This window comes from Clarias gariepinus, chromosome 27 (genome assembly GCF_024256425.1).
Source record: "Clarias gariepinus isolate MV-2021 ecotype Netherlands chromosome 27, CGAR_prim_01v2, whole genome shotgun sequence".
Taxonomy (NCBI): domain Eukaryota; kingdom Metazoa; phylum Chordata; class Actinopteri; order Siluriformes; family Clariidae; genus Clarias; species Clarias gariepinus.
In genome coordinates, this window is record NC_071126.1 from 4,208,623 (window position 1) to 4,231,210 (window position 22,588).

General features: G+C 41.3%; 1 protein-coding gene across 3 annotated transcripts in view; it reads left to right on the forward strand.

Moving 5' to 3' along the window:
- The first annotated feature begins 1,249 nt into the window (after positions 1 to 1,249).
- Positions 1,250 to 22,588, forward strand: part of LOC128515178 (flavin-containing monooxygenase 5-like) — a 42,417-nt gene continuing 21,078 nt past the window's right edge. For all 3 annotated transcript variants that reach the window (XM_053489237.1, XM_053489238.1, XM_053489239.1), the window contains exon 1: positions 1,250 to 1,270. The gene's annotated coding sequence lies outside the window, so the exon portion shown is untranslated. The remainder of the gene's footprint in view (positions 1,271 to 22,588) is intronic.

Sequence of the window (22,588 nt, forward strand, 5' to 3'; positions counted from 1 at the left end):
ATTTTTCTGTGCGTGCTCAGTGCCCCACTGTGATTATTTTACTACAAAACTTCATGTAATTCTTACGAGTAGCAAATAATGTTTTATATTTTATTTACAATCACATGTACAAGGCTAAACAGCTTACATGCATAAAACTATAGAATGGGGAAATAATATATGTAGGCAATCAAACTGGGTGAAAACCCGTGGTGAAATTTTAAGGCATAAAACCAATTGTGTTATGCACCTGCCACAAAAAGCACCATCTATTGCTCCATCGATACATTTCAGGGAGTTGGCAACCCAACCCGTAGTAGACTTGTGATCTCAGATCACCGTGCCTCCGATCCATTGCTGGAGTTGTTGCTGTTCTTGAACCATGAAACTCTTATGGGTGTGTGTCCCTAACCTTAAGTTGACCTAATGTTCTGTACAGAATGCATTTTGCCAAGAACACTCTGTGTCTCTGTACAGAACATTAGGTCAACTTTAGGTTATGTGTGTGTCCCTAACCTTAAATTGACCTAATGTTCTGTACAGAATGCATTCTGCCAAGTACACTCTGTGTCTCTGTACAGAACATTAGGTGAACTTAGGTTACCTGATTAAAAAATATCAGTATCAGACAGTAAGCACATACATGTATGCTTTTCCTCTCTTTCTGTATATGTATTTCAAATCCTCTGAACCCTATCTTATAATATAAGATATGAATATAAGATTATTAAGCATATTTCTAGTCAAACGTTCCCCCCCAGAAAAATCAAATTTTTAAATTAGCAAAAATTTCATGTTCTATTTCTTGTTTCTTAATTTTGCTTCTTACAAGAAATAAATTGCTAAAACTTGCAAATTTGTTTTTATATCTTTTATATTTAAGCAGATAAAAAAAGGCCTGGATAATTAAAAAATATATATGAAATAAAATAGTCCTTAGAAGAAATCCTTAGAAGAATAATAGGGCTCTCACTCACTATGACATCTGCACCATGAGACATTAACATTATCATAATAAGTGCCAATGTCAAGTCCTTGGGCCCTAAATAAACAAATTGGCCAAAACTCTGTGGCTTAGCACAGTGTTTAGCATTGTCGCCTTGCACTTACACTTACACTTTTCTTTCAACAATCCAAAGACAGATGGGTTAGGCTAATTAACCCCCCCCCCCCCCCCCACCCAAGTGAAATGGTTTAGTCCTGACTCATCATCTAAAATAAATTCGAAAACATAAAAGCATTAGTTGTCCAGATTAGAAGAGAAGAAAGAACAAGCGGGCAACAAATAAAGGTATGCATTCATAATTTTTTTTTACTGAATTAAACATTATGCAATAAAACAGACTAGTCTAACACTTTGGTTTGTTCATCTAATTATCTACTGTGTTGCTAACTTACATAGCATTGTATAAAGACTAATTTCACTTATGATGTCTAAACATGTAATGGAAAACATATATATAGTTATAAATGGTATGATTATTTATTAGTTTGTTTTATTTGTTGTTCTAAATATCTGAATAAAAGGTTACAGCAAACTTGAGGGGAATTGTGGTGTATGGGGGCACGTCCAGGGTAATTCCAGTGTGCCATAAACACCAGAATCACCTAATTCATTATTAACGACACACATGCTTTGACTTCTGATAAAGAGGAAAATTTATTTCCTTGAGATTTCGTTATGCTTAATTTTCATCTGTCTTAAAATATATTAACAAAGACCATTAAGTACACTGAAATCAGGTATATAAAGTAAATAAGTGAAAGTAAATGCATCATCACACAGGATTTTTAGATTGTCAACACAGGACTAATGCACCTGCTTACTTTGTATCAGTTGTTGTGTTAAATTATCATTATTAGGGTGCTTGGCATTTTGGGATACTTTTTAAGTTTTATTGTTGGGGGTATAATATATATATATATAATACACAGTATAACAGTCCACAATGAGGCTGCAAATTCTGCAATGATTGTTTAAAAATCAGTGCCAGCAGTCAGATGCAAATAGGAGACCATTATAGTAAACTCTTGACAGCTGTTTAGGAGGCTAGAAGTCCTACATTTAACACTTCTGTACCTCTGGCCTAAGGGGAGAGGTGTGAAAAGTCTGTGCTTAGGATGAATGGGGTCCTTGAGGATAATGGCGGTTCTCTAGCAGTCTCAGCGATAGTAAATCCTTTGCAAGGACAGCAGTGGAATCCTTGTGATATTCTCAGCAGTCTTCACCACTCTTTACAGTTGTTTGCGGCCCATAACAGTAGTGCTGCCCTCTCACATTCAAGCTAAAAAAAGTTCTGAGCCGTGTACATCAAAGAGGGTTGAGCACGACTGTTCCGTGAATGAGTTGGAGTAGGTGGAATAAATATGAATTCAGATGAAGGAAGACATGAAGAATGGGGAAAAAGGGAGAAACAGGCATATGGAGGATGTGAAGTTATGAAGCGGGAGTTAGAGAGCCAAAAAAAAAAACAGAGTGAAAAAACGAATAACATGCTGAGGCAGTAACAATGTCAAAGGGAAGTAAAGGTAAGAGAAGTGAGAAAAGAGCAATGGGAGCGCATGGACAACCTCATATAACAAATGAGAGAGTGTATGTGGATAAAAGAGATCTAGTTACATTCATAGCAGGGGTGATAAACAGCACAGCAGAGGTCAAATAAAAAAATGACAAAATCCAACCGGTGGTCAAAGCTGCAATCAATCATCTGGGACTGAAAGGACTGACATGGGAAGAAGTTAGGGAAAACCTTACCAATCAAACAAGTCAAGATACATCATGCATTGGTTATCCTAATGGTAATACTTTTACATTTTACCACTGTAAACCCGGATTTAAAATCTAATGAAACAATCTATTACAATGTACTAAATAATTTTAAGTTTGATTGCATTACTATTATAGCTAAGAATATTGTACAAATTTGTAATACAATATACTTGCAATTTGATAGTAATGTAATAAGTTAATAATTTTAAGTTTAATCGCTTAAAAAATAGTCAGTTTTAGCTGTGGCCACGCCTCTTTATCTCCATAGAGACCGAATTTGAAGTTGATGATTGGCTGTTTCTTCAGGCAACACACGAGATGATTGGCACGCGCCTGATTCGACCACAATCCGTTTTCTATGGAGCGATATCCCGGACAATATTCAAAAGGAATTGCAAATTATATTTGCAATTGCAAATTATTGCAAATTATATTTGCAATTGCGTTTCCCAAATGTGGACGCACAAAGTGTGCCATAATTCAAATGCAATTGCAAACCTTGCATTACCGTTTGCTGTTTCACCTTTGTGAATGCACACTGACTGCCAAGTTTCAAATGAAAAAGAAAAGTCAATTTGCATTTCCCATGCCTTACAAGTCATGAACCTGCCATAATTAAATAGCAAAATCAATCACCACGTTTGCTTTTTCACTTTCTCTGCGTCGCGCGTTAAGCCGGCCAAAATTCAATTGTTATCGCTAATCCATTTGCAATTGCATTTCCAACACGTTACACGGAAACCTGTCAATCAGCGTCAGGGGCTGGTCTATACTGTTGGGCGGGATTGTGTGGGGAGTGACGTCACTCGCAGTCGCCGACCAAAAGGGGCAATTTGAGCAATGGAGGTGAACAGCAGTAACCCTAACCCTAGCAGTAAAGTTGTGTTATGCGCTAAAATGCCCCGTCACGGATTGCACCCCCCACAAAATCTCTATCAAATATATTAGGACATCATAATCAAAAAGTCATATTATTATTATTATCAAATATATTATTACTAATATAATTAACCGTAGGCACGTGACAAATTAATACACGAAAATTAAGACACGTAAATACAAATTCTCATATAATGTTTATTTTGTGAAACATTTATTTTGCAGGGGTTAAAAATGTTTACACTAAATACATATTGTTTATGATAAAAAATTACACGACGCGATTTTTATCATAAATAAGCAATATAAAAATATACATATATAAAAAAATATATATAATTTATATAATTTTTCCCAATACAACATGTCTTTTTTATATTGCTTATTTTATAATCAAATTAGTTTGGTGCAATTTGTAAATCATAAACCTATTAATTTATGTTCTAATATAATATTTAAAAGAGGTTATGTAGGGGGAGGGGCAATTCGTGGAGGCATTTTAGCGCATAACATTACAAAAATAAAGGTTAATAGCTTTTTCGTTATGTGGATCACACATGTAAAACCAGTTGTACTATAATCCACTCTATCAGTTTCAGTTTGATTTCATTTTTATTTTATTTTTTTATTTGCAACTCATAATAGACTGTACCAAAATGCATTCATTTTCATACATATCTTTACAATTATTATTATTTTAATAATAAAAAAACACCCTAACTCTCATTTAACAAATGATCTGTTTTATTGCCACAAGAATTGTCTGTGTAATCATTTATTTTAAAATGTACATTGAAATATTTATTAATCAATTGAACAAATAAATAGACAAATAATCCATTCTGTAGCCTAACAGTGTAATACTTCCTGTAAGGTATTTCTCTGTAATCTTGTGTATTCTTCTGTAAACAAACGGTTGAGTCTTGGTTATGCACTTGTTAGACGGTCCCTTAGTGACTCCGTCGCTATAAAGCTCCGGTAAGCAGCGTTTCTGACAGATTTAGCTCCAGCAGGCTGTAACAGGAGAAGATCTAAAAATATATATATATATTTGTAATAGCTTCTCTGCCCACTTCAGAGTAAGAAAATGTGCGATTTGTCATTTTTGTGTGTTTATTTCTTGATAAACAAAGGGATAATCTTGGTTCACCTCCATTGCTCAAACTCCCCCCTCTTGGTCGGCGACTGCGAGTGACGTCTCACACAATCTTGCCCCACAGTATAGACCCGCCCCTGACGCTGATTGACAGGTTTCTGTGTAACGTGTTGGAAATGCAATTGCTAATGGATTAGCGATTGCATTTGAATTTTGGCCGGCTTGACGCGCGACGCAGAGAAAGTGAAAAAGCAAACGTGGTCATTGATTTTGCTATTTAAATATGGCAGGTTCATGACTTGTAAAGCATGGGAAATGCAAATGGACTTTTCTTTTTCGTTTGAAAGTTGGCAGTCAGTGTGCATTCACAAAGGCGAAACAGCAAACGGTAATGCAAAGTTTGCAATTGCATTTGAATTATGGCACACTTTGTGCGTCCACATATGGGAAACGCAATTGCAAATATAATTATAATTATTGTCCGGGATATCGCTCCATAGTTTTCCACCTCTTATTCTTTTAATTTAGTTTTCTTTTACTCGAGAGGATGATTGTGAGCCGTTGAAATATCCGCTCGAAAAAAGTTTTATCACCTGTTACTTTGGCTGCCGTTAACGGAGCTGGTGTAACGGTCGCTGTGGGCGGACGCTGCCCCGCATTAACCTCCCGCCAGGTGACTGAGCCGAGGCTGCTTCCAGCAGGTGAGACCGGAGGGCCACGGGTCGGGCTGCTGTTCCACAATCTACTGAATATGGTGAGTGCTATTAGCGAGAAGTATAAACCTGCTGCTTTTTTTTTTGTTTTGTTTTTTGCTGCTTTATTTTGCACTGAAGCGGCTGAGTGTGGCACTATTAAAACTTCGCTGTAATGTTGTAATTTTCAACAAATTTTCACCCGCTACGTTCGCTAGCTAACTGGGAACACGAACGCGCATTTCACGTAATTTTACCCGCTAACTTAGCTAGCTATATTATATAACGTTGTCGTGTCACTCTTTCTGCTGTTTTGGAGCAGTACAACGTGATGTTTTTTAATTAGTTTGATGGTCATTTTACCTGTTATTCACCCGTACAGTAATTTAGCCACCTTATAATTTCATGGTCTGTTTGCGAGCAGTGAAACATTCTTTAACCAGTGTGATAGGCTATTGTCCACCTCTTCCTTCATTATTATTTTTTAAGGACTGCTTGGTATTTAACTTTTACTTTAATGGTTTACAGAATGGTTAATTTTATGCACATGAAAAATATAAATAGGTGGAGGTAAATAGAGGTACTTTTTGTTGGACAAGACTGTATTATCTAACTGCTTAATTACAGTATGTCTTCTCTTTGTTAATCTGTTTTTGTTTTCTGTTAGGATGTAACTAATAAGGACCTGTACAGTAAAACACCGGTGTGAGTTCTCTACATTGATCAAGAAAAACCTCAGCTCAACCCATCCAGAGTGGACATCATCTTGGAAGGGAGTGTGGTGATGGATAAACTGGCCAACATGCTTTAGGCCTTTTCGGACTGATGTATGCTCTGCACCTGGACTATGATTAAACCACTGTTTAAATAATAAACAAAAAAAGGTTAATAAGACATGACTTGTTCTTGAATTTCATGTTTGAAGTTTAAATAAAACAGGAAAAGAATATACTGTTTTGATTTTTTTTTATATTTAAAAAATAATAATTTAAACGCTCTAATTTAAGTTTAATAGAAATAAAAAAATTCTCGGTTTAAGTGGTGTGATTGAGTAAAGCAATTGATATTACAAACGATTTTAAGTTAAGTCAACTTAGCATTTAAGTTAAACTTAAGTTTTCATTAAACATTACTTAATTTTTTCTTAGGGCAACCAGTTTCCTCCAATTTTTTAAAGTAAACTCCACTTGTCTGGGCTTACAGTGAATGCTAGAAGCCTAATAGCAAATGGTCAGGAATTTAAGCACTTCATCAGGGAATTGGACAAAAGACCAGATATAGTTTTTATTTAGGAAACATGACTTAACTTGAAACCAAATCTCCACTTTATTATGTATAGGTATACAATAATAAGAAGAGATAGGACAGGTGGGGTAGGAGGAGGGTGTGCCACATGTATTAAGAGAGAAATACCATACAGGGTTTTAAAAGTGGGGGAGAATCAGAAGTACAGTATGTAGTGGTGGAGGTTTGGGAAAATGGGGGACAGATAATGATAATCAACTACTATACTCCATGTAAGAGGATGAAATTGGAAAAATTACTTAAAAAACAAGGGCAAGATAGGCAAAAAGTAATATGGTGTGCAGATTTTAATGCACATAGCTCACTGTGGAGGGGTGATAAAGCAGATGCAAACAGAAGGATAATTGAGAAGCTGATGTTAATTTTGACAGACTGATTGTGTCTCAACCGGCTAATAACATAAACCAATACTGTCATGATGCAAAATACATTAGTCGAAGCCACATCACCAAGCCGTCATCAGTTTGGGATTATTAGCAAGTATCTTTAAAAGACTTTAAATTTGCAATATGCGACATTTGTCTAAATTTGCTAGCGACCTCTCCCGATGTCTGCCAATCTGAACTCCGCTCTGAAGTCATTGTGGTCATACCGTCATACTGTCACTACCGACATAAAACGAAATTAAAATGACACTATAGACTATAATGAACTATTATCAATGTGTAAACGATATGATATCAATCTTATATCATTTCGTTAACGGAAAGAAGCCAACATACAGACATTGGAGGAAAAGGGCATATGTGTCACCTCATATTGAGGCTGAAGCACACCGGCACAGGGATCCACTCTGTTATCTTCAAGAGAAATATTTCTTATGTAATCTAAGACATCAATCACATGCAGGGGTTGCAAGGCTGCACACAAATGCACCAGCTGTAGTATTAAACACTGAGGGCAGAGATTTAGTATTATCCAAAACGAAAAATACATGTCGGTATTTACAGTGATGTTAAAATATTTGCATTGATTTTAATCATGTAACACTTTTAATATTCATATGACATTTAAAGGCTGATAAACATGACTATGGAAAAATTGCACACACAAGGCGCACGAGAGAGATTCACAATCATACACGCAGCACAATACCACTTCATATTCTGCATCCCTTTTTTGCCTTTTTTTCTTCTCCCCTTCTTTTGTATAAAAAATATTTCTTCTTTGACTGCACTTTCTTCATGTATTATTATTATTATTAGTAGTAGTAGTAGTAGTAGTTGTACTGTAGTAGTAATAGTGAGCATCCGGGTTCGAGCCCCACCATATGTGGGTTACCACACCCCATACTACCCAGCCACTGCATGCATTATTATTATTATTACTATTGTTATTACTATTGCTTTTTGCTTTCCTACTTCAGTAGTTTTCACCCCTAGTGTTACTTGTATCACGTGTTTGACTGCACAGTTAAATGGATGTATATATTTTAATCTATTCGTCTATATATCTATATTAATCTGTTGTTATTTTGTGACTTGATTCTGATCATAGTAGACCTACTAGATAAAAATAGATAGAAATTATAAAACCACGCACATTTAAGAACAAAACATTTTTACATTTCTAATGGAATTAGACAGCGCGCATGTACGTTTTCTCATAACACACGTGTGTGCACGTGTAAAGCAAAAGAAAGCCTTATTAGAAGGTTAAAAATCAATTTTCTTTCTCTTTGTTGTTGTGTGTGTGCGTAATTTGGCACCGTGCCGGGTCACACACACTCTCGCCTTCAGTGTGTGTGTGTGTGTGTGTGTGTGTGTGTTTGTGAAGCACCCCCTCTGCTTTACACACACATACTCTTTGCCTTTCACAAAAATACTGTCTGTCGCAATTCTTTTCAAAGGTAAAGTGCAGGTTCATTTGCTTGTTTGTTTTACTTTACAGCAGTGATTCCGTTAGGATGCACTCACCCGTGTGTCATTAGCGATGATCCTTGCTAATTTTGCCAACAAAACAATCTTTCCGTTAATGTGTGTTTATGTGAAATTCAAATAAGAGAGGCAGCCAGACTAATGACTAGTATACTTGAAGTTTGCTATTTTGGAACAACTAATTTTGTACAAAGTGTATTTAAGTTGCAATTAAATTGTACAAAAGCACAATTTTAAGTGTATTAAGTATACTTTTGTGTGCTAAAGTGGAACAACTTTAAGTACACTTAGTACACTTAAAGTATATTCCTGTGTGTGTACTAACGTACATACCTGACAGTAATTAATACAATTTAAGTATATATTTAATGTATTATAAGTACATTACAACTATTTTTACTGTATTACAAATGCATGATTAATATACTGTACTATGAGTATATTCTTATTGCAGCAGTAGCATGCTGTTATACTTCTGGACAAATACTAAAAAAGTACACTTTGTGGGTAATGCAAATATACTTTACTGTATTATACAGTACACACAACCTTCTATACTACAGTATTGCAAATGTATTAACCGTACACTAAAAGTGTTTAGAATAATTTACAAATGCTAAATGCATTTTCTACACTATAACATGTTTTTCAGCAGATTTTATTCATGCATTCATCAGATTTCATTTGCACAAGATTACAAAAAGCACTACTATAGTTTATTTGTGTTCAACAAAAGTCAGGTTGTCTTACAAACACACAAACTAAAATATAAACTGTTGTGTATGGAAGTATAATAGTGCCAAAATTCCTTAAAGCAAAATAACAGGTTGAATTACATGAACTGAAAAAAACGTGTTGCAATAAATATGTTTGAATTTTTTTTGCATTGCAATTTGATCTGAATTGAAAAAAATCCTTAGAGCATTTACAATGTTTGAAATTTTTGCCACTGCAATTTATTGTGGTTGTATATTTCAAGTGAAAATGTAATCCAAGCATTTAAAATTCAATGCAAAAATATTTAAGTTACTAAATTGCAGTTAAAAAATATTTTCAAGTGTTAAAAATACAATCTTCATTATTTTTCAATCTTACAAATTCAGGTCGACAAAATTCAGGTTGCAAAATTCAGGTAATAAAATTCAGGTTGTAAAAATTCAGGTAATAAAATTCAGGTTGTAAAAATTTAGGTAACAAAATTCAGGTAATAAAATTCAAGTCGCTAAAATGCAGGTCTTTACATCCGGGATATCACAGGAAGAGCAGTGGAGAGCCGATTGCTGCTGTCCGTGCCTCAGTGTACTTTAAAGTGTGCTTCCTGCTCCCTGTGCAGTCTACTTCTCACAAACTACTTACCGATCGGAACGCAGCACTCTTAACTAACATGCCGGGTTGCTAGTTGCACAATAAAGTGTGTATGTGTTAAAATTACTCCTCTGCCGTAAACACTATATTCAAAGCAAAGCCAGCGCTGTTTCATTCACACGCGCGAGCGGTGGGTTTCCCGCCCCTGAGCTCGGTAATGTACAGTACAGTCACATTCAGTAACAAGAGGGGATTAATTTCCTCAGCAGCAGAAACAACATACATGATGTTTACACTTTGTTAAATTTATATTGCTTATAAATAAAGGTAAACACAAAAACTTTGTAATTAAGAAAAACGTAAAGTGTGGATAGTACGGTTTAATGTCAGTCTGATTAAAATATAATATAAATAAATTACATAAATTATTTTATGCAATGCAATTACAACATTTCAGTTTCAGTTTAATATTAAGTATAAAGTCATATAGGATTTATTAACATTTATTAAATTATTCTATTAACCATCGGCGATGCTGTCTAGTGTCTATACGTGGTATATCATGAAATATTGGTAAATAAATAAAATAAGCCCACAAAAAATAATTTCTATTCATCCCACAGTCTTGTAAGTACATTAACTGATCGTCTTTTCCCGTAATATTTGTATATTATTATTGTGGCGTGGGTGGGGTTTGAGTAACAACCATCATGCTTTGCGGGAGGGATTGTTATGTGTTCACCGTGTTGGGGAAAGGTGTCTGGGGTAGTGGCTTCGGCCAGTGTGTGTGTGTGTGGGTCAGAAGTGTGTCTTGTTGATTGTTGGGTGATACGTGAATGTGCTGTTTGTGTGACTTTTGTGCTGTGCTAAATAAAATACTCCCAGCCATTTGCATTGGGCAGCAAGGAAGCTCACTCGTCTCTCCACGCTCATTGGTAGCTGTGAAAAACGCTACAATTGGTGTCAGAAGTGGGATGGAGAGTAGCGGGTTAGAGCAGCGACCGGAGCGGAGCTGCGCGTTCCAGGTTTCGGCACTGGACCTTGGAGGGGATTCCTCCAGTGACGCAGCACCGGAGCAAGCTACAGCTCCGTGCCCCGTCCGCCAGCAAAGCGACCTGCAGCTGCGCCTGCCGGCCTACAACGGCGCCGTCGATCCGCACGCGTTCCTCGCCCAGGTAGAGCTAGCCGCCGACTTCGTGGGCTGGTCCTCGGCAGAAACAGCCGTCCGGGTGGCCCTCTCGTTGGAGGGTGACGCGCTGCGAGCGTTGGAAGACCTCCGGGCTGGTGCGGAGCGCCGCCGAGCCACTGGGGGCATTCGCCATGGACCTGAGGTCTCTCGCGCGCAGAGGCTACCCGGAGTTCGGGTCCGTCCAGCAGGAGGAGCTAGCGCGTCGTGCGTTCCTGCGGGGAATCTGTCCGTGGCGGCTGCGCGAGCACATCCGGTTAGCGGCACCGGCTTCCTTGGCTGAGGCGCTGCGCGAGGCTGAGCGCGCCGAACCCATCATGGCAGAACGCCACGGCGAAAGAGCCGAGCGACCTCCCGTGACTCAGGGCCGCTCGGTAGGTGAACCTAGCCGGGGACAGGGAAGCCGCCTCCCACAGCCTTCCTTGTTTCCCCAACTACCGGGTTCAACCTCCGGTCAGGACGTGCAGGAAATCGCGCGGGGGTCTACGTTGACTGTGGCCTGGACAACGTTTCGCTGCGGGCGCTCGTGGACACTGGCTCCACAGTTTCGCTGCTGCGCTGGGGAGTACTAGGACAAGGCGATCGCGGTTGTATGCTGCCGGCCCCAGCCGTGAGCATTCGCACCGTGTCGGGGAGCTATCTAGAGATACGGGCCTGTCGCACAGTGCGAATACAAGTAGGTGCAATCATTCTTTTTCATCCATTCTTGGTGGCCGACATTGAGGATGATTGTATCTTGGGGTTGGATATTTTGGAAAGGTGGGGTGCAGTACTTAATCTCGTTGACGGAACGTTGCGTGGTAGCTTCGGGTTAGCCAGGTTGCTAGTGCCCAAAGCGCAGCCGGACATGTTAGTGGAGCACACCAGGGGGGCGGAACTTCCGGCGGGCGCGCCATGTAAACATCCGGTAGCAGACCGAACGAGAATAATGGCCGAGCTTATGCAGCGTAGTAACGTAGGGCTCAGTCAGACACAGGCTGACACCGTGAAATCCCTGCTACACGAGTTCGCAGACATTTTCGCGGTTGATGAGCGTGAGTGCACACATACCAATTTGGTGCAGCACACGATTAATACGGGTAACGCGGCTCCTGTTCGGTTACATCCGAGACGTCTTCCCTTAGCTAAACGAGCTATCGCCGAACAAAAGCTACGTGAGATGGCCGACTCGGGCGTCATAGAGCCAGCGTCCGGACCGTGGTCTTCACCGGTTGTGTTGGTGCGCAAAAAGGACGAATCGTGGCGGTTTTGTGTCGATTACCGGCGGTTAAACGAGGTGACGCACAAAGATTCCTAACCGTTGCCGCGTATAGATGACGCGCTGGAACACGTTGCGGGCTCAGCGTGGTTTAGCTCGTTAGATCTGCGAAGCGGGTACTGGCAAGTAGAGCTCGCCCCGGAAGCGCGACCTAAAACTGCGTTCTCGATCGGGCAAGGGCTATGGCAATTCCGGCGCATGCCGTTCGGCCTGTGTAACGCTCCAGCTACCTTCGAACGGCTGATGGAGAAGGTATTAGCCGATATTCCTCGCAACCGTTGTGTCGTTTACCTGGACGATTTACTGGTGCACGGCAGGGAGTTTGAGGTCAGTATTTCTGGCTATCCGGCGGGCGAATTTGCGACTCAACCCTAAAAAGTGTCAGCTGCTGCGGCGAGAGACCGGCTTCCTAGGACATGTAATTAGTGCTAGAGGGATTGCCACCGATCCAACAAAAATAGCGGCGGTACAGAATTGGCCTGAACCGCTAAATGTGTCCCAGCTACGCACCTTCCTCGGGTTAGCTTCTTACTATCGCCGGTTCGTGAAGGATTTTGCCACGATCGCCAGTCCGCTGCACGGCCTCACGAAAAAGAATCAGCCGTTCCGCTGGGACAGGGCGCATGCGCGTGCTTTCACTCGGTTACGGGAAGCTCTGGTCACGTCGCCCGTTCTCGGATACCCTGACGCGTCTCGTAGGTTTATCCTTGACACGGACGCGAGCGATGTAGGGCTGGGGGCCGTCCTGTCTCAGGTGTCCGAGGGTAAAGAGCGTGTTATTGCGTACTTCAGCCGCGCATTGTCTGGACCTGAGAAAAATTACTGCGTCACGCGGCGCGAGCTGTTAGCGGTCGTCGCGGCCTTAAAACATTTTAGGCCGTATTTATACGGACAATCCTTCTCGCTGCGGACCGATCACGCTTCGCTGGTGTGGCTACTTAGTTTTAAAGAGCCCGAGGGGCAGTTGGCGCGCTGGTTAGAGCGGTTGCAGGACTACGACTTTACCGTCCAGCACCGAGCTGGAAAACTGCATGGTAACGCGGACGCTTTATCCCGCCGGCCGTGTAGCAAAGAGCGTTGTCGGCACTGCGAGCGGGTTGAAGAGCGCGTGCATGGTCGTGACATCGAACACTCCCCGACCCCCGTGAATCGGAACATTCTCCCTGCGCAATCCTCCGGAGTCTCCGTCGGTAATCCGCCGTCCGAGCCAGTGTGCAGCCGAGTTACCGCGTCGCCTACAGCATCGCCTGTAGTCGTTCCGCCTGTGCCACAGATGGACCGTGATCAGCTCATTGCCGAGCAGGTCAAGGATCCGGCGCTGCAACGGGTACTGGGTTGGGTTAACGCGGGCCAGAGACCGGATTATGCCGCGGTTGCTCACTTGGGACAGGAGGAAAAAGCTCTTCACTCGCAGTTTAATCGACTAGCTTTGCGGGGGGGTTTACTATACCGCCACTGGGAACGGCCATGTGGCGCTGGCGAATCTTTTTAGCTGCTGGTGCCGCGGACTCTGCGGGCACGAGTGTTGGAAATGATTCACGGGCATGCGGGTGCGGGACACTTCGGAGTCACCAAAACGCTGCAGCGGTTGCGTGCCCGCTTCTACTGGCCGGGCTGTCACACTGATAGTGAACTCTTTGTTCACAGATGCGACGTCTGCACGGCAAAGAAGGGCCCTACCCAGCGCTCGCGAGCACCTTTGCAAGACTTTCGGGTGGGGGCACCCATGGAGCATATGGGCGTGGACATTCTTGGGCCTTTTCCCATCTCCGATCGCGGGAACCGGTATGTGCTGGTAGCCATGGATTATTTCACCAAGTGGCCGGAGGCGTTTGCTGTTCCTGACCAGAGCGCTTCCACCACGGCCCGAGTGTTGGTGGATGAGGTGTTCAGCCGATTCGGCGCCCCGGAGCAGTTGCACAGCAACCAGGGGCGTAACTTCGAGGCGGAGGTATTCGCAGCGGTGTGCGAGCGCCTCGGGGTGAAAAAGACCCGCACCACGCCCCTTCATCCGCAAAGTGACGGCCTTGTGGAACGCTTTAATCGAACACTCACCACCCAACTCGCCGTGCTTACCAGCGACCGGCAAAAGGACTGGGACGAACATTTGCCTCTCGTGCTTTGGGCTTATCGCACAGCGGTGCAGGAGTCCTCACAGTTCACGCCAGCTGCGTTAATGTTCGGTCGCGAGTTGCGCACGCCCGTGGACCTTGTGTTCGGGCCTCCTCCACAAGTGGATTTACCCGCGAAGCCGGGGATGGATTACTTTTGTTCCTTAAAAGACAAATTGTTTCGTGTCCACGAGCTGGCGCGTAGACACTTGGCGAACGCCGGGGTGAAGCAGCGCCGCTTGTATGATACTCACAGCCGGGGGCGAGACTTTGCTGCTGGGGAGCAGGTTTGGGTCTATTCCCCCGGAAGAAAAAGGGGGCTCTCGCCTAAGCTTATGTCGCACTGGGTGGGCCCCTGCACGGTCGTTGCCCAGCTCTCCGACGTAGTCTACCGGGTGCGGTTGACGGGGCGGTCGCGATTGGTCGTGCTCCACCGGGACCGGCTCGCTCCCTACCAGCCCCACGTCAGCAAAACATCGAGCTCTGTGAAGGCCGGTCCGCCTCAGGAAGAGGGCTGCGCCCCGCCTTCCCCCGCAAAAAGACTCCGGCGTTCACAACGCCAGCGCCGACCACCGTCACGCCTGCTAGACTGAGTTCGCCATGGTGACCGGGGACGGTCTCACTAAAATGCAGTATTTAAACCTCAAAATGAAATACAAAATGAGTAAATACTCAAATACAAAATACTGAGAAAAAAGGTCCACTTAAAAAAAAAAAAAGAAGAACCCCCTCTTGCACTAGGCTGGCTACGGGCCTGTATATGTATGTGTGACTGTTTCATATGTGTGTATGAGTGAAGTTTGATTTAAGCCCTATAGGGCGCCTCATTAATACCTGTCGCACTGTGACTTTGTCACTTATAACCTTGTACACCATTGGCTGCACTGCAATTAACTCCATTTCTATTTTTTATTGTAATTTATATTTATTATTCAATTCAATTCAATTCAATTTTATTTGTATAGCGCTTTTAGCAATTTTCATTGCCGCAAAGCAGCTTTACATAGTCAAAAGAATTATTTAGGTTTGTATGAAATGTGAATTTGTATGAATCAAAATGGTCAGTTTGTCCCTGGTGAGCAAGCCGAGGGCGACAGTGGCAAGGAAAAACTCCCTGAGATGGTAAGAGGAAGAAACCTTGAGAGGAACCAGACTCAACAGGGAACCCATCCTCATTTGGGTGAAACAAAAAGCAGTAAATGATCTGCATTTATACAGTGTGTAGGGTGGGAGGCAGTTCAGCTATAATAGCTGATGTTAATTGATGTTAATATGGAGTCCAGGTAGTTATTGAAGACCCAGGTAGACTTGTAAGAAGTTCCAGTTATGAACTATCGAACTGTCAAGTCCCCAGAGAAACAGTTGCCAACACCAGTCAAGGCCAGAACCATTTTCTAGGTAGAGAGAATCATTCCCAGACACCAGACGCATCCCAGAGAGACACACGGGGCATCCATGTGACGAGATCTTCAGCCAGAAGCGGGGCACCAGGATGGGTCAGACAGGTCCGGAGGGCAGAGGGAGTCTGGATCACTGGCAGCTCAGGAACGACATGTGTAGCTCGACAGAGAGAGAGAGAAAGAGTGAAAGGGGGGGGGCAGGAGGAGAGAGGAAAAAGAAAGAGGGGGGGAAAGAGAAGAAGAGGAGAGATGGCAGTTAGGTATGGTCACAGTCACACAATGTATAATGTGAATGTATATTAACTGTAGCGTGCAAGCAGAGACTCCGGCAGGACTAACTATGACAGCATAACTAAAAGGGAGAGCCAGAAGGAAACACAAACATGAGGGCTTCCTGACATGTAAAGCAAACAATCACCTCACCGTCAGCAAACCTGAGTGATTAATGAGAGTGAGGAAGACAGCATCCAAACATACCAGTTCACCATAATACTCTACGTCCATGAGTCCCCCAGATCTGCTCCTTTACCTATGGCAAATCTATTTATAAAAATGCTCGGCTAAATAAATAGGTTTTTAGCCTGGACTTAAACACTGAGACTGTGTCTGAGTCCCTAACACTATTTGGAAGACTATTCCATAACTTTGGGGCTTTGTAAGAAAAAGCTCTGCCCCCAGCTGTATTTTTCATAATACGCGGTACTGACAAGCAGCCTGCATCCTTTGATCGAAGTAGGCGTGGCGGATCGTAAGACACTAGCAGTTCGCTCAGGTACTGCGGCGCGAGACCATTTAATGCTTTATATGTCAAGAGTAGTATTTTAAAATCAATGCGAAATTTCACAGGGAGCCAATGGAGTGAAGATAAGATAGGGGTGATGTGCTCATATCTTCTGGTTCTGGTGAGGACTCTCGCTGCTGCATTCTGGACTAGCTGAAGCTTATTTATGCATCTAGCTGAACAACCAGACAGTAAGGCATTACAATAGTCCAACCTAGAGGTGATAAAAGCATGAACTAGTTTTTCTGCGTCGTTTAGCGACAATAAATTTCTTATTCTGGCAATATTTCTGAGGTGAAAGAATGCTATCCTGGTAATATTATCTACATGTGCTTCAAATGAAAGGCTGGAATCAATAATCACACCAAGGTCTTTCACTGTTGCATTTGATGGAACAGAAAGGCCATCTAAAGTTACGGTATGATCTAAAATTTTACTCCTAGCTGTATGCGGTCCTATGACTAGAACTTCTGTCTTATCCGGATTTAGCAGAAGGAAGTTAGTTAGCATCCAATTTCTTATGTCCTGCACACATTGCTCAATTTTAGTAAGCTGTTTTTTCTCATCAGGTTTTGCTGAGACATATAACTGTGTATCATCAGCATAACAATGAAAACTAATACCATGCTTACGGATTATGTTGCCCAGAGGAAGCATGTAAAGGGAAAAAAGCAGTGGACCTAAAACTGAACCCTGCGGAACGCCAAACTCCACTAGAGAACATGCAGAATAATCACCATTTAAGTCTACATACTGATAACGATGGGTCAGATAGGATCTGAGCCAGGAGAGGGCTGTACCCTTAATTCCCACTACATTTTCTAATCTGTGAAGAAGAATAGCGTGATCAACAGTGTCAAAAGCTGCACTGAGGTCAAGTAGTACAAGCATAGTTACACAACCCTGATCAGAGGCCCAAAGAATGTCATTTACTACTTTAACGAGCGCTGTCTCTGTACTGTGATGAGGCCTAAATCCTGACTGATACAGTTCATGTATGCCATTCCTATGTATATATGAGCATAGCTGCTCCGCTACTATCTTTTCCAGGATCTTAGAGATAAAGGGGAGGTTTGATATTGGTCTGTAACTAGACAGCTGACAGGGGTCGAGGTCAGGTTTCTTAATTATTGGTTTGATAACTGCTAATTTAAAAGATTTTGGAACATATCCAATGCTGAGTGAAGAATTAATTATTCTCAACAGGGGTTCTATTATTGCTGGTACTATCTGTTTAAGAAAATGTGTCGGTACAGGATCTAATATACAGGTTGATGAATTTGAAGAAGAGATGAGTGAAATTAGTTCATTCTCTTCAAGGGGAGTAAAGTATTCTAGGTTCTGGTCTGACATGGCTAGATTAACATCTGCATCAATTACATTGTTCGGTTTCAAAACCTCAATTTTATGCCTAATATTTACAATTTTATTATTAAAAAAGTTCATGAAGTCCTCACTATTGCATGATGTTGTTGTGGAGATTTCTGCAGTGGTCTTATTTCTGGTTAATTTGGCTACAGCATTAAATAAGAATCTAGGATTATTTTTATTTTCTTCTATAAGAGTGGAGAGATATGTTGATCTAGCTACACTAAGAGCTTTTCTATAGTTCAGGATGCTCTCCTTCCATGCTATTTGAAATACTAGTAATTTAGTTTGACGCCATTTACGTTCTAATTTCCGAGCGGTCTGTTTTAAAGTGCGCGTGTGATCGTTATACCAGGGAGCAAGTTTTTTATCTCTAATAATTTTTCTTTTAACTGGAGCTACATTATCTAAGGTATAGCGAAATGTCGACTCTAAATATTCAGTCGCCTGATCGAGTTCTGTGGGGTCAGACGGTGATCTAATCGAAGTTGGGAACTCTGGGAGATTACTGATAAAACTCTGTTTGGTAGTTGATGTGAATGTACGTTTCATACGGTAGCGCGGCGCTGTGTGTACATTATTATTGTGACACACTTGCAATGAGACAAGATAGTGATCTGAGATAACTTCAGATAGTGGTATTGTGAATAAATTTCTTATACTTAATCCAAATAATATTATTAAATCTAAAGTGTGACCTGCTTTATGAGTGGGTCCTACTACACACTGATTTACTCCTACCGAGTCCAGTATAGACATAAATGCAGTTCTCAGAGGGTCTTCTGGGTTTTCAAAATGAATATTAAAATCTCCAGCAATTAACACTTTGTCTACAGAAATGACTAGGTTTGAGAGGAAATCTGCAAATTCACTAAGAAATTCCGAGTACGGCCCTGGAGGTCTGTAAATGACAATTAGCGGGATCGACTGAGCTGACTTAATATAGTTAAATACACTTATGTTACTATAAAGAATTTCAAATGAATTAAATTTGTGTCCGTGTTTTTGTACAATAGTCAAATTATCATTGTGAATAACTGCGACGCCTCCTCCTCTACCAGTTAACCGAGGCTGGTGTATGTAGCTGTATCCAGGAGGACTAGCTTCATTTAGAGCTACATACTCGTCCTGTTTAATCCAGGTTTCTGTTAAACAGAGTATATCAAACTCCTGATCTGTGATAATTTCATTAACTATAACTGCTTTAGATGCGAGAGATCTAATATTTAACAGTCCTAGCTTCAGATCAGAGGTGCCGGCTGCGCATTCAGTCTGATCCAAGTTTGTGGTCTTTATGCTAATTAAATTACTAAAACAGACTTTCTGAGTCTTTCTAAATTTGTTTTTAGCTCGGGGAACAGACACAGTCTCAATAGAGTGAACCCTGAGTGACGACTCTATGCAGCTAGCAGATGGTTGGTTTAGCGTAAGGGATCTAATGTTGAGAAGTCCAAACTTTAGAGGTAGACTTCGATTACTTATTTGGGCTTTTTCTGGTTTAATGGTTACCAGATTGTTTCGGCTGGATTTAACGAATTTATTCTTTTTTCTCACTAATCGGGGAATAGACACAGTTTCTATAGTACAAGCTATGTGTGTGCGTCTATTAGTATGGTGAGTTGTATTGTGGCTGATATCTAAGGAATCTGAGGTATGACTTACCGCAAGTCAGATGGTTCGTAATGTCCTGGAGATGTTGTCAGAGAGGACCGCTGCTCCAGCTCTGCTAGGGTGCAGGCCATCTGTGCGGTAGAGCCTAGGACGCTCCCAGAAAACATTCCAGTTATCAACAAAGGGTAATCTCTGTTGTTGACACCAAGATTGTAACCATTCATTGAAGGCAAATAATCTACTGAACCTCTCGATTCCTCTCTGAAATGTCGGAAGTGGTCCAGATACGACGATCTTTGTCGTGGGTGATGTGCTGCGGACCTTCTCAACCAGGCTCCTGAAGTCCTTCTTTAGGATCTCCGTCTGCCTCAGCCTGATGTCGTTGGTGCCAGCATGGAGAACCACAGCTCGAATGTTCTTCCTCAGGGCCGCAGGCACCTGTGCAGCAACATCAAGAACACGTGCACCAGGTAAACAGCGCGTGTACGCCTTACCTTTAGCTGTGGTAGCACGCACGTGCCGGACAATGGAGTCTCCGATGACCAGCGCGTCGTGTGCCGTCTCACGGAGAGGAGCGAAGCGGTTTCGGGTTGAGATCTCGAAGACGGGTGGTGGCGGAGGAGGAGAGGTCCTCGCCCGGGGCTTGGCGCGCGTCTTCCGCTGCTGAAGTTTCCAGGCCTCGTGGTATCCCGGCGCCGGGGTGAAGGAAAGCTGGGCAGGCTGCGTTCTCGGTGCGTTGGACAATTATCTTTATATACTTTTTATATATAGTTTTTGTTCATCATTGCACTAGTAACTCTGGTCAGTTCCCACATCACCCTGTGTGTACTGACTGTAAGATATACAGTGTGGAGTCTATAACCTGTCTTACTGTTACTGTCTCTATTGCTGCATCGGGATCAATAAAGTATCTATCTATCTATCTATCGTATATATCTGTCTTTATTCTTTGTATGGAATTGTCCCTATCAGTTTATTTGTACAGAGTCAGACTTCTGCAGTTACTCTGGTGTCACTCGCTGAACCCATGCTGTTTCACTGCTTCCTAAATTTGTTTCTGCTGCTGTAATAAATTTTTCCACAGACTGAACATTACCGAGCTCAGGGGCGGGAAACCCATCGCTCTCGCGTGTGAATGAAACAGCGCCGGCTTTGCTTTGAATATAGTGTTTACGGCAGAAGGGTGATATTAACACATACACACTTTATTGTGCAACTGGCAACCCGGCCTGTTAGTTAAGAGGGCTGCGTTCCGATCGGTAAGTAGTTTGTGAGAAGTAGACTGCACAGGGAGCAGGAAGCACACTTTAAAGTACACTGAGGCACGGACAGCAGCAATCGGCTCTCCACTGCTCTTCCTGTGATATCCCGGATGTAAAGACCTGCATTTTAGCGACTTGAATTTTATTACCTGAATTTTGTGACCTGAATTTTGTTACCTGAATTTTTACAACCTGAATTTTATTACCTGAATTTTGCAACCTGAATTTTGTCGACCTGAATTTGTAAGATTGAAAAATAATGAAGATTGTATTTTTAACACTTGAAAATATTTTTGAACTGCAATTTAGTAACTTGAATATTTTTGCATTGAATTTTAAATGCTTGGATTACATTTTCACTTAAAATATACAACCACAATAAATTGCAGTGGCAAAATTTTCAAACATTGTAAATGCTCTAAGGATTTTTTTCAATTCAGATCAAATTGCAATGCAGAAAAATTCAAACATATTTATTGCAACACGTTTTTTTCAGTTCATGTAATTCAACCTGCTATTTTGCTTTGAGAAATTTTGGCACTATTATACTTCCATAGTTGTGTGAGCACAGACAGACATTAGTATTAGAATATACAGGTACAGTATTAGTTTAAACCTGGTTTGTTGATTCTAGCTGTTACACAGAGACTGAAAATAGGCAGAGAGCTACGGAGCATTATACCACAAGCAAAGTACATAAGATTTGGCAATAACAAATTAGACAATATATTCTATAGCTTAAACTATGGACTTAATTTTAAACTACCACACAAAAACCATTAAATTTACCCTATGCCGATGAAAATAAAATAATAATGCCAACAAACGCACGCAACGACGCAGCTTCCAGCCGTTAATTCAATCTAGAAGCGGAGGCCTGGGGAGCCAATCAGACAGTCCAAATCTGCCCGCCTCCCGCTTCTGATTGGCTGGTGTCGCGCTGATTGGCTGGTATTGTCTGATGAGAACGAGTTTGAGGGCGCGCGCGGAAGAGACAGAGCTTCAGCGTGCAAAAATGCGCGCGCACGAGAGAGTAGTGCACTAAATATAAGTACATATGAATAAGTACATTTAAATTTAACTGATAATATACCAAATATGAATAATTGTATTCTAATGTGTACTTTCTGTACATTTGTACAATGGTTATTTCGAGCATATATATTTTTTAAATATACCAAAAATACATTGAAAAATAAGTTTATATAAGTATACTTTGGAAATTAAACAAAACTTTCACTTAAAGTATATTTTCCAATAATATATTTTTGGAAAGTGTAATATAATACAATTATTTTGAAGTATATTAAAAGTAGAAACCCCAAAATTTGGTAAAAGCATGATGTTGGTATACTTTTTATATTTTTTGTTAGTATATTTGCAATGTACTATTGAGGATTTCAATGTATTTGTAATACACTAAAGTCTATTTTTTTTTTCACTGGGGTCATAAAGGCATACGACTGGCATTAGAAGTGTACAGAACATTACCAATCCAAAGTTTAACCCTGCTTGGAAAATAGATGAATAAAGTTGGCATAGCAATATACAATCAAACTTAAAACTCTTCAGCAGCTTTTACAAGTCAACATCTAATAATCTATGAAAAGAAACGAAAATATATTCATCCACTTGGTTTGCATATTAACATATCTGTTCCAAGTCCACTTTCAGGTTCTCTAAATGTGTTAAAATGCAAACCAAGTGG